Here is a 13,062-nt window from a genome sequence, read left to right on the forward strand (position 1 = left end):
TAATATGATGATTTGCTGCTCAAGAAACATTACTATTATCAATGTTGAAAATGTTATGCTACTTAATATTTTAAGTGCTTTTTTCCAGGATTATTTGATTATTTTATGGTTTTTTTTGACGTAAAGAACAGCATTTATTTTGAAATCCGACGTTTTGTAACAATGTTAAAATCTTTACTGTCACTTCTGATCATTTTAATGCATCCTTGCAAAATACAAAATTCTTAGTGACCACAAATGTTTGAACAATAGTGTAAATATATGCAGTGCACTCAAATAATGCATTAATTTAAGATGAATTTAATATTAAAGCTAAAGCTAGTAAATGGACTTAGTAGAGGGACCTGTCCAGAGCAACCGCTGAACTGACCAGACATCTCATAATCTTTAGAGTAAACATCAGGTCAGAGAATCAAGGATGACCCAAGCAGAAAGCACTGACCTGACAACTGCATCAGCACACACTTCTATTCACTAGAGCACTTGAGACCAGCACAGCGATTCTATCTGACAAGCAACAGTAACATTCATCCGAGCTCATGCAATTCACTTTACTGCCAGAGAGACTAAAAGAGCAGCATTTTAAAGACCACCCAGCAGACCGCTATATATAGCATGTGTTGACTGCTGGACCATTTGTCAGGATGTGACAATCCAAGTGTGGATTAACGCAGAGGGACTAACTGGTGTTGTGATGCAGGAATGGTTTATAACAAACAAATCCACATTTTGAGAAAGTATCTACAAGCTGTGCTGGCCATTTTTTTTTTTCTTCTAAAGGTGTTTATTATTCTGTTGGATTAGAATATTGTAAATAATGCACACTGGCCTATATAAAACCATCTGTTGTTTGGAGCGTCTTTGTAGATATTTTAAAACTGCAAAACCTGAAGAGTTTTCCCCCTCAAATCGCTGAATGAGAGGAGTAAAAAAAGGCCAAATTTTGCTGTAACAAACAATATGACATTAAAAGGCAATCAAAAGTCGACAACGTATCAATAGCATCAGAAAACATTCACACGTTCTGTTTGGTTTGTGGTGCAAACGCATTCATTATGAGTTCCTAATCAGACTTCCATGCATGAATCGCATGTTCAGAAAAGATTACTTTAAATCTAGCTTTATTCACCGTAAAAAATGACTGTGAATTTAACGGTAAAATACTGTAAAAATGCTACAGTAAAATTTTGTTAAATGGTTAATGGTAAATTCCCCTATTATATACGGTGAAAAACTGTATTGGACATTACATGTATTGGACATTAATTGATTTTTTTTTACAGTGTACCTCTCGAGGCAAATAGCGGACATTTGCTCTTTTTCTGTGACTTAGGTTTGATTTAGTCGATGTTTCTGGGGCAAAACAATTTAAATTCACTTCTCTTGGCCGAGTGGCACAGCACTGCAGCCACTCCAATCAAGGAGTAGCTATGCAGATGAACTATTGTATAACTATTTACAGCATACTTTACCAGTGGGGGTCTTTCAAGCACAGCATGCACAGGATGACTGGACACCATAGTAACACACAAAAATAAAAGGCCCTTCATTTGTAGCCTGATAAGAAAAAGGGGAGAAAAAGTCTCTAAAATGTGTTTACCTTCTAATTGAAAAACGTTTCGAAGCCAACAGCATTTGCAACTCATTTCACTTTTGTAATGTGACATATTTATGAGCGAAAAAAGAATATATCAAAATGAAGGCAAATCTGACTGTGATTTTGGATTGTGAAGGTCTACTCTACTGAAACACCCCTTTTGAAGAGGCTTTTTATGTGGGATGTGGAGGCAAAAGGAGGCTAATTTATTCCTGAGAGCATTTCCATCAGTATCTCAGTGGAAACATTTCTTTATCAGATCTACCATTATATGCTATTATTGCCATAAATGTATTCCCTTAATCGTATCCTGTATTACTGACAAAAAAGTTTTTTCTGCATGCATAGTGTCTGCATGACGCTAGAGAAAAGTATGTTTCAGAAGCGATGCAAGATATTACATTTTCATGGAAATTTAAAAAGACAAGTTGTGCACAATAAGACCTGCAAATGCATTAAGAGAGAAAATAGGGTCACATTTGATTTCATATTCACTTAAAAAAATTCTAGGGATTTTTATATATTTGATCTCTCTCTCTCTCTCTCTCTCTCTCTCTCTCTCTGTATATACTGTATATTCTGCAGGTTTTATGTCTTAGCAACAATTCAAAGTTTTAAAATATTGCTTTTAACACATCTGCATTAGTTTTTAATTCATTTTACAAAACCCAAACAAACAAATAAACAAACAAAACATATGACTTGAATAGCTAGAATATGGAAATATTAAAAAAGATATTATAAAAAAACTTTCACTGTACCTTCTGATCACACTGTAAAAAAGTGATGCTCTTCGTCAGTATTTTTGTCTTGTTTTCCAAGCAAATGTCTAAAGATTCATAAATCAAGATACATTTACTTGAGAAGCAAAGTGACATAAAAAAAGTAGTCTTGTTTTATGAGAAACTGATCGAAATTAAGTGAGTTTATGATTAAAACAAAAATAAATCTCTGTTAATGGGTTTATAAAACTCAACTTAATTCAAAGGTAAAATGTTTTCATTCCCAGTGGACAGATGTTTGTTCTCACTCATCTTAATTTAGTTACATTTCAATTCAATTTGTTCAACTCGCCTAATTTTGTTTTCTAATTTTGAAAGACTTCATATGTTCAGTTTGCATCTCAAGTAAATCTTGATTTAAGGATGTTTCGATATTTTCATTAAACAACAAAACAAAAAAATACTGCGGGAGATTTTTTTGAAGTATTCAACATTTAATGCTGTGACTTAAGACTTTCTGCTCCGATTATAGACCTTAATTTGTGGATGGATGAATTAAGACTTCTACAGTTCTTTTTAAGACCCACAGAAACACTGTATGCAATTGCTTAGGTTTCCAGATATTAAACTAGTGACAAAGAGAATCACTTTCTCAAGCAGAACACCCTTAAATCTAATATACTGAAATAATATTTGTTTTCTTTATTTTCTCAAAATCAGGGATAATCACACTTCGAGGACATTGTTTTATGGGATTAATTGGCCAAACATAGAATTTGCTTGTGTTTGGATAAAATTAGCATATTCAAATTCAAACGCTAATCCTTGTATTTGCTGACAAACAGCATTTTGCTGATGTAAATCCACATCAGATTTGTTGTGCTCATAAACCTTTCCTCCACTGTAGTGCGTAATGAGCCATAGTAACAGTTCAGTCAATTGAATTACTTATCTTTACTGTCTAATAAAGTATAAATGTTCTATGCAACAACAACACAGCACTCCCTGACATAATGTCATATACTTTTTATAGATCAAATGAATCATTCATTATATAACCTTCTCTTCCCAAATTCAATTAAAGCTCCCTCGTCCAATGGTGAATACTGTTCCCGCCCCGTCGACACCTCCCGGTTTATTCATCATTGGCTGTTGTTGCTGCCCGTCTCAATCACTTTGCTTTCCTTCTCTAGTTTGGGTATGATGAACGAGCTGGAGGTACTCTCATCTATCTGCTCGGCACCTCCATTTATCGCCGTGGCTGAAAAATAGATGGTGTATGAAGTGTAATTTGGTGCTGTAGCGAGGCTTCTGTCCCAGTGGATGTGTCGTGGGACTTTGATTAAATCCTTCTTATAGGAAATCAATACATTCTTCATTAGGCCTCTCCTTCTACAAGCCTAGGCCTTTTCCTTCTTATACATCTAACCCACACACAGGGGGATGAGGTAGAGAAGGGAAGAGTATATGAGAGGATGATGGTTGGAGGCTAAAACGAGGAATGACCAGGAGAGGATAAGGATTTATATTTTATAAAATATTATAAATATTTATGTATGTATACTATATTATATCACAATAACAGAAAGTATACACAATATAGTTTTTTATGCAGCACATTCAACCAAAAACTGTTTAATGTAATAACTTGTTTGGTAATAATGATGAATAACAAATAACTTTAACTTGATGGTCAACAATATAAGATTATTCATAACAAATGAATGATAAGCCTTGCATCAGTGCAAAAACAGCTTCACATTATGTAATACTTGAGGTAAAAATGAAAGCATTAGTACAACTAATATTATATAAAATGAATATTTCAGACTCTTTAAATACACATAAACATACACATACATTCCAGTACAGCATAAATGGTACAGAAGAACATAGCAGATTTTTTTCTTATTATAGCATATTTTACCATATATACTGTATTTATGTGCTGTGTATTTTTGTGCTTATTAGAGCACTGGGTTGTTAGCTTAGAAACACAAACATCTATCGCAATCAATTGTGATTCATACAGTTAAAAAAAAAAACTTTACAGAAAATAGAAGCGTACAAATCTATTTTCTGTAAACATGTTTGAACGTGTCAAAGGCACTATAAATAAAAAAGACTCCACACATGAAGAACAAGACTTCACATGAAGAACATGACACTCACAATTGATTCCAATGGAGGTTGTGCGATGAGTTGCTACGTTGGAGGTTGTGCGTTTCATATCAGTCACACATGAAGTATCATCACAGTTAGGAAGCTATCACAGTCACTGTTTTGGATGAGCGCTAGAAAGCGAGTTTGAAGTCCTGCCTGAGAGACACCTAATTCCCTTCATGCATGCCACACACCGCACGCTGCTCGACCCGAGTGGATTAAACCCAATCAGAAAAGATCAACAGTCGATATTTCAAATACTAAATGGCTGAAGCACACAAGCTGTGCCGCTAGTCATGAATTGAGAGAGAGAGAGAGAGAAACAAAAATCACCTCTAATGACCAGCACTTGCCATATGGCTGGGACGAACACTGTGGCACATGCTTTCATCCAAACAGACCAAAACTTGTCTGCATAGCAGGCTCTGCAAGCCAAATGCCTCAAAAGCGGTGCACAAATGGCTATATGTGGCCAAATTTACTAAGATCATCAGGTTAGCACTCTCTAAATGAGATCTATCACAGCACCTCGCCTCTTAACGCACTAACCAAGCAGCTATAAAAACATTACTGGCAATAAAGCGCAGCGCATCGCAGCGTTTAAACTTAGCAGGTCGCACCATGCAGAACACTTTTGAACGCTTTGGACAAGTTACTGGATGAAATAATTCAAAAGGCCAGAAACAAAACTCCTCCCTGTTTCCAGCCATGGATTAAATATTTAATTTATCTCCCCCCATGTTGATAGCCTGTCTGGCCTGCGCTAGCCCAGCATATGGCCGACCTCTGCCAGAGGTATTTTAATGAGTTTGTGAGTGTTACCTGCTGTCAGTTTCAATTTGAGATGAAGAACTCCCTGGAGGCTAATTTGTTGTTGTAGGCAGTACGTTACTTCCAATTGGAAGCTAACGACAGACGCTACATGCTTTGTAAGCACACATTTCTCTCTTTATTTCTCTCTTACTCTATCAAACACACATGCTGCATCCCAATTCTCATACTGCATGTCCTATACAGTACAAACGTAAAGGTTATGTTGAGAATAACATTTTACCATAATACTCTACTTCTGTTTATGCAGTATGTAGCATGTATATGTAGTATGCAAATTTTCTACACACATGGGACACCCAGGTGACTACATGTGCAAAATGTTACACTGGGTATTATATCCCATAATGAAATGCACACAACTTGATCTTCCGTTTTCAGTATGATATGCAATGTATATTTCGATTGCTGATGAGGTGTGCACATGTATGTTCTTTGACTTGTGATGCAATATCAACAACTATAAATTAATTTACTTGGGTAAATTACATTAAAAGGATACTTCATCCAAAAAATGAAAATTTTGTCATCATTTACTCACCCTCACGTTGTTCCAAACCTATGACTTTTTTTTGTTGTTCTTCTGCTGAACATAAAAGAAGATATTTGGAAGAATATTGGTAATCAAACACTTGCTGGTACTGGTAGTCACTGACTTCCACAGTACGGAAAAAATACTATGGAAGTCAATGGGGACTAGAAACTGTTTACCAACATTCTATCCCTTTAAAGTACACACCCGTTCAAAATTTTGTGGTTAGTACAGCTAGTATACAGTTAGTTTTTTTTTAAAGAAATGAACACTATTATTCAGAAAGGACATATTAAATTGATCAAAGGTGACAGAAAAGACATTTAAGATTTCTGTTCAAAATAAATGCAGTTTTTTTTAACTTTCTATTCATCAAAGAATCCTGAAAGAATTCCAAAAATATATTAAGCATCAAAAACTGTTTTAACAACATTTATAATAATAAGAATAGTTTCTTTAGCAACAAATCGGCATATAAGAAAGATTACTGAAGGATCATGTGACATTGAAGCCTGGAGAAAAATCAGTTTTGCCATTTTAAAATATATTAAAATAATAAAAAAAACCTAAATTGTAATAATATTTCACAATATTAATGTTTTTACTGTATCTTCAATCAAATCAATGCATCTATGGTGAGCATGGTGAGCCAGAAACATTTAAAAATCTTACCTACTCCAAACAGTGTATATTATAACATGAACAATTTAATATAGTACTCGAAGAACTTGTACTTGAAAATAGCCACTCAGTTATTTTAAATTTGTCAACTTTTCCAATCTGATGGCTCCTCAGCTCACTTTGGCGTACTTTATATTAGGGAAGTAGGCATATTCAGAATCGGAGCACATCTTTTCTTGACTCATTATTGGACTGAACTGTCAAAAGCTGACATGTATTTATCCTCATTGCAGGTGAACCCATATTTAATGTAGTTATGACCCTCCTGTCCATAACTACTGCTCAAAATTATGTATTTTGCTTTGAGAGAAGCATACCTTTGGTGTGAGGTATAAGGATGTGAATTAGGATGCAGCCATATCAATGCTAATGCTTCCCTCTCCTCCAAGTCTTGTCTACTTATCTCGTCTTTCTTCTCATCCTTCCCACTCTTTCTTTCTTTGGCTTCCGTCTCAAGGTTTTGTGGCTGACACTCAAGGTTTCTGCTCAGCTTAGTGGATCATCTATCAGAGCGAAGCTGTGCTGCTTTCATAGCAGAATGATCCAGAAACTCTTAGTCTTCAAATGATGTGAAGAGAGAAAAAAAGGGAGTAACACCTGAGGTTACAGATTGCTTAAAGGGATAATTTACCCGAAAATATCAATTCTGTCATCATTTACTCACCCTAATGTTGTTGCTTCTTTCTTCTGTGGACCATAAAGGAAGATAATCAGAAGAATGTTGGTAACCAGACAGTTATAAGGTTCCTATTGATTTCCATTGTATGGGGAAAAAAATACAATGGAGGTCAATGGGAACAAAAGCCATTTGGTTACCAGCATTATTCAAAATATCTTCTTTGGCAGATGATATAAAGTCAAACAGAGTTGGAATGAGGGTGAATAAATAGCTGATTTCCATTGTATGGGAAAAAAATACAATAGAAGTCAATAGGAACCGAAACCAATTGGTTACCAGCATTCTTCACACTATCTTCTGCAGGTGATAGAAATTCATACAGGTTTGCAATTAGGGTGTGTAAATGATATTCATTTTTGTGTGATCTATCCCTTTAATTGAGCTTGTTAGCACAAGGAGGTGTATAACACCTCAAGAAAGCATTCCGTTAGCATTCGGATTCATCTCAACAGGACCAGCAGCAGGAACACCCAGAATGATGTGATCTGAGCAAATTTCCATGACAACACTGACTGACTGCATTGACAACATTGAGAGTACTTTTGTCTGTTTGATTGACACCTGTCACATCACCTTGCTCAGACCCGTCACGGCCATTCATTACAAGACCACAGACGTGCGTACAAAATGCATTTCAGATCTCAATCACCGCCGTCACAATACCACCTCTTCATTTAATCACACACTCGCATATTTATGAAATTAATAGATTGTTAATGGACCGTTAAATTAAACTGTATCCTATTTTTTTTGCTTACAATAAACGTCTTTAGCTCGTCTCCCCTCTCCTGTGTCACCGCCGCTACCTTTTCTGCAGTCAGATACTCTCTCAGGCTGTTGTCAGAATAAAGAGGCATTCTGCGCACTTCCCTTTGATGTCTGTGACCCAAAGAGAGGAGAGAAGAGAAGATGGCAAGATACTTAAAAGACACTGCTCTGGGAGAAGGAGGAAGAGGGAGCAGGCAGGGAGGAGACAGAGAGCGGGAGAGACAGGTACGAGGAAGGAAGAAGAGGAGAGGTACAAAGAAATGTTTGCTCTGTCTCTGTGCTCCTGAGCCTCAGAAGAATGAAAAGAAACTTTAACCTACATTAACGAAGAACTGTGATTTAAAAAAATATACAGTCATGGATATATATTATGGACAGGCACACGGCAAAGAACTGCCATGAAGTTATGGACTTCTGGAAAAATACTTTTCTAATTACAAAAGGCTTTTTGAATCCAAACTAAACTTTTATAAGTTGAGTATTTAAAGGTGCTGTATGTAAGTTTTTGACTTACCATAAAAATACCATAATATGTTTGCAGATATTTAAGAAACATACTAAGTTAACATACTTGTTTATCTGAAATACAATGCTACAGTCAGTTATTCTCCTTTGAAAATGTGCATTCCGGGCGGAATGTATCGAGCTCTGTTTTGGTTTGTGAAACCCGCCCACTGCCAGTTTACCCAATTGTATTTTGGCACCCCGGGTTGCCAATTGGCGGAAAACACAGCGTATTTCATTTCATTCATCATCAAGCGCGCTCGTTCCTGTTGGTGTCGTCAATCTGGCAACCTGCGTGTGCGTCAAGTCTGAGGAGGAGGGGCCGGGGGAAAAAAACCCTCTCCAATATTTTGAATTTGGACTGCAATACCTAGTTCAACCACTCGGTGTCAATCCTACATACAGCACCTTTAAAGGTCCCCTGAAATGCTTAGAAACACGCAGCGTTACTCTAGTGTGTTGATGTCATTTTAACTGAAACAGGAAGACAGGGTGGGACATCAAAAAACTTTAATTTTGATTTCATGGGGACTTTAAAGAAGAATTGCTAGAAGAATTTTCACCCCATGTCATTTTTTTGAAAAGTGTAAAAGCACCAATATTAGCACCAATATTAGCAAGATTTATTAAACTTGATAAAGTGTGGATGAATACAGAAATGATATCACCCCAAGATATCTTTTTTTTTTTTGGTTTGTAATCAAGTATCTTGACTTGTGATAATGGTGCAGTAGTTTTGGGTGGCAAAAAATAAATAAAATAAAAATGGCCACATTCAAGTTAGTCATTGCTCTACAAATTTAATGGTCGGATTTGTCTAATAAAGGAGTTTTAACCTTTACAGGCCCACGGACCTTATACATTATTCAATGCTTAACAGATCATTAGCCAATTCATTCAAATGGAAACGGAAACATAATTAAAAAATGTAAAATGTTTGTGTATATATGAGCCCTACAGACTCCCTACATTCAAGGAAAATAAAATTAAATAAATGTGTGTGTTGACTTGAAAAATGTAAATTAATTATAAAATGTCTTAGCATTTGGTATGTTAAATGGTTAAATGTAGATGTCTGATCTAAATGTCCTTCTTGTGTGTGGTTTATGGTCAGCGCATTGTTTAACCGCACTGCAGATGGTGACTGTTCGAATACAGACTCTATTAATTCAATACTAATTTAAAGAACATGTTTTGCCTCACATACAGTTTAGATTATCATAACAGATCAGAATGGAGAAAAAATGACATTTGCACTTTCTTTTCGACACGTTGAATGCAGATGTTCTTTAATACAGTAAAAACATAATTACCCTTCCCTTAAGCTTTGGCATTAGTCAGTGTTATTAACACTTACAGCATCAGCAGTAATCAATTAGGGCAAACATGACCATTCGAGGGCTCAATTAACTATTTAATGACCTCTGTGTCAATACACTGACCTTGCTTAATCACAAAAGGAAATATTGTTTAGCTACTATTTTAAATTGCATCACATTTGCCCACAATAGTTGTCAAAGCGCACAATAATTCAGAGCCAGTGTATCAGAATCCTTACTTCAAAAGTTCATGGCTAAATTCGGGTGCAAAACCACATGAATGATTATCCACTCAATTATCTTTCTCTCTGTTTGAACTCGGCCGAACGCTGATCCACCAGCAATATGAAATAACAGGGTATTCATAATACACAGAGCAAAAGCTGTGGCGGTTGTTTAGAGAGGGGGAGCGATAGTAATGGTTCAAGTGAAGCGTGTCTGATTGCAACACTGCGTTGATTTGGTTGCGGTGCCATACGGCCATAATGCCACGGTCATTCTGATAGCTTGCAAATCATTGCTATAATTACTTCTCGCCAAATCCAGATGAAGATCCTTATTTCAGATTAATTATCTTAATCACAGCATATCAGAGTCAGATGAACCCATGGCGCCGGAACGTGAATCGATGTGTGATGACATTGAAAGGGCAGCGATGTCTGAGACATTCTGATAATTATGCACGGACAGGGATCCGATGACAAAACAAATCAGTTAGGTTCATCTCTGAAGTGGAACCGGCGTTGGGATTATGCAAATGTTTTGTGGGATTGTGACAAGAAAATGGGTTAAAATCACACGTTTGTTGAACAGAAAATTCACACTTTCCGTCCACTCACATTTAACCATTACCTTCCTATTTAACTCGATAACAGTTTTGAATTTATATTCAAAGCATGTTTGAATATGAACCACATTTTTGGTCCTTGGAGGGACATAAGTCCCTTATTCATATCACATCTTTATGTACACCTGTGATTCTTTGCAGAATCTTAATGAGCTGTTTGAAGTGTTAAACTATCAAACTGTGTAACCAGCACCTTCCCTAATGACTTCTTGGCCTCAGCTGTATGTAAATGAATCCAAACACATTTATTAATTAACACAGAACAGTTTGTCACCATATTAAATTCAACTTTAAAAATTAGGGCACCTTGTTTTATACTATAGTATGTGATCAAACATACAATGGAGCAGAATGGTGAAAAAGGAAGGTGATCCTCAGCCATTTTGAATAAAACATCACCCTTGTGCTCCTCTACACAGCAATCAATGCACTAATTCAGTCTCTAATAATTATATAAGTTAATTGATATCAAGCAAGGCAATCATTTTCCTAGTATGTAACCAGATTACAGAATGGAAAAATATTGACCAACTGCATAGTCAACATAATTCTTTCCTTAAAGCAGCACAAGGAAAAAAGCGATTCATGAATAAATCATTTACAGTGGTATTCTGTATCAAGTGTTCTGGGCAATAGCTACAGTTTTTTCAAATCAAAGGCTGAGGTTCTCGAAATGCTGGCAGGAGATGCCGAGGAACAATGCGGCATCCCAGGGAACTGCTCTGTTCATGCTTTACATTATAGATTTCCAGTACAACACCAACTCATGCAACCTGCAGAAATTTTCTGATGAATTCCCGACGGTTTGCTGGACTGACACTGGTGTTGATTCGAAATACAAGAATGTGGTGAATACATTTTCACTGCAAATGCAGTAATATTTGTAGTATTTTCATCAAATATACAGTAATCTTGTGAAATATTATTACAGTTTAAAATAACTGTTTTCTATGGAAGCTTGTTTAAAAAAGGTAATTGTGACATTTTATCTCTTTTTTTTCAGAATTGCGAGATATAATTGCAGAATTGCGAGATATAAATGGACAATTCAGAGAAAAAAGTCAGAATTGCGCAATTGTAAAAAAAACTGTGCAATTCTGAGAAATCTAATTTGTGAGATAAAAACTCGCAATCGTGAGAAAAAAAACGTAAACACAGTTCTGAGAAAAAAGTCAGAGTTCTGAGATGTAAACTCAGAATTTGGATAAAAAAATTAATAATTCTAAGTTTAATGTCGCAATTCGGACTTTTTTCTCAGAATTGCAAATTAATACACAGCAATTCTGAGTTATATCTCACAGTTCTAAGAAAAAAGTCAGAATTGCACATTTGTAAAAAAAAAAAAAAAACTATTTTGAAAAATCTAATTTGTGAGACATGAACTTGCAACTGCAAGAAAAAAAAAGTTACAATCTTAAAATGTAAACTCAGAATTCTGACACAAAAGTGAGAATTGCGAGATGTAAACTCAGAATTCTGAGAAAAAAATCAGAATTCTGAGTTTAATGTCACATTTCTGACTTTTTTCTCAGAACTGCAAGTTAATACATCACAATTACGAGAAAAAAAGCCAGAACTGCAAGATATAACTCAGAATTGCGAGATATAAACTTGCAAATCTGAGAAAAAGTTATCAGTAATTCTGTTTGTCTCGCAATTTTAACTTTTTTTCTCATAGCAACACCTTAGCAACCTCCCATTACACCATGAACTAGTGAAATTTTACACCACTCAAATTTTCGTCAGAAATGTAAAAAAATCTATTTTAGTCACACTGAAACATCAGACACACCACTCCAGCTCTCCTGGGCTGGTGGAATATTATCAGTCCCTTGTACCTAACCTCCCATTACACCATGAACTAGTGAAATTTTACACCACTCTAATTTTCGTCAGAATGTAAAAAAATCTATTTTAGTCACACTGAAACATCAGACACACCACTCCAGCTCTCCTGGGCTGGTGGAATATTATCAGTCCCTTGTACCAAATGTTTCCTCTTTAGCTGTGTCATTTCAGATCTGTCCAAGATTGAGTGGGCTGAGATGTAGACATCTTTAAAGGCAGAATGTGCCCTCTGCATGTTGAACACTGAGCCAACTTACCATTCACTCTACAAACAGATGCATGAGACTGAGGGGCTAAGAAACACCCTGTGGTATTCATTAGTCAGGAGCTGATCCTGCTGCACTGTACAGCAGCGCTCAGGGTAAGCCAATGCTAATGCGGCAGGACCTTCCAGGATATATGGCATGTGGTCAGATCGGGCGAATAACATCCCCCTCCTATTACATTCTCCTCCTCTCCCTGCCCTTCAACTTAGGACCAGCCATTAAATCATGTCTACATGGTAACCCTTGTACTATGAGAAATCTTCTACATGCAACATTAATGTCTATGGATCCATCCATCCATTCAG

The 13,062-nt window shown here is 36.1% G+C and overlaps 1 protein-coding gene across 3 annotated transcripts in view; it reads right to left on the minus strand.

The window, feature by feature from the left end:
- Positions 1–13,062, minus strand: part of LOC107685811 (RNA-binding protein Raly-like) — an 85,250-nt gene that overhangs the window by 35,521 nt on the left and 36,667 nt on the right. Inside the window, exon 1 of one of the 3 annotated variants that reach the window (XM_016482541.1) lies at positions 5,855–5,982. The exons of the other annotated variants lie outside the window; for them this stretch is intronic. The gene's annotated coding sequence lies outside the window, so the exon portion shown is untranslated. Of the gene's footprint in view, positions 1–5,854; positions 5,983–13,062 lie in introns of those variants that run through there. 3 annotated transcript variants of the gene reach the window in all.

Source organism: Sinocyclocheilus anshuiensis, unplaced genomic scaffold (genome assembly GCF_001515605.1).
Source record: "Sinocyclocheilus anshuiensis isolate Anshui unplaced genomic scaffold, SAMN03320099.WGS_v1.1 scaffold822, whole genome shotgun sequence".
NCBI lineage: Eukaryota > Metazoa > Chordata > Actinopteri > Cypriniformes > Cyprinidae > Sinocyclocheilus > Sinocyclocheilus anshuiensis.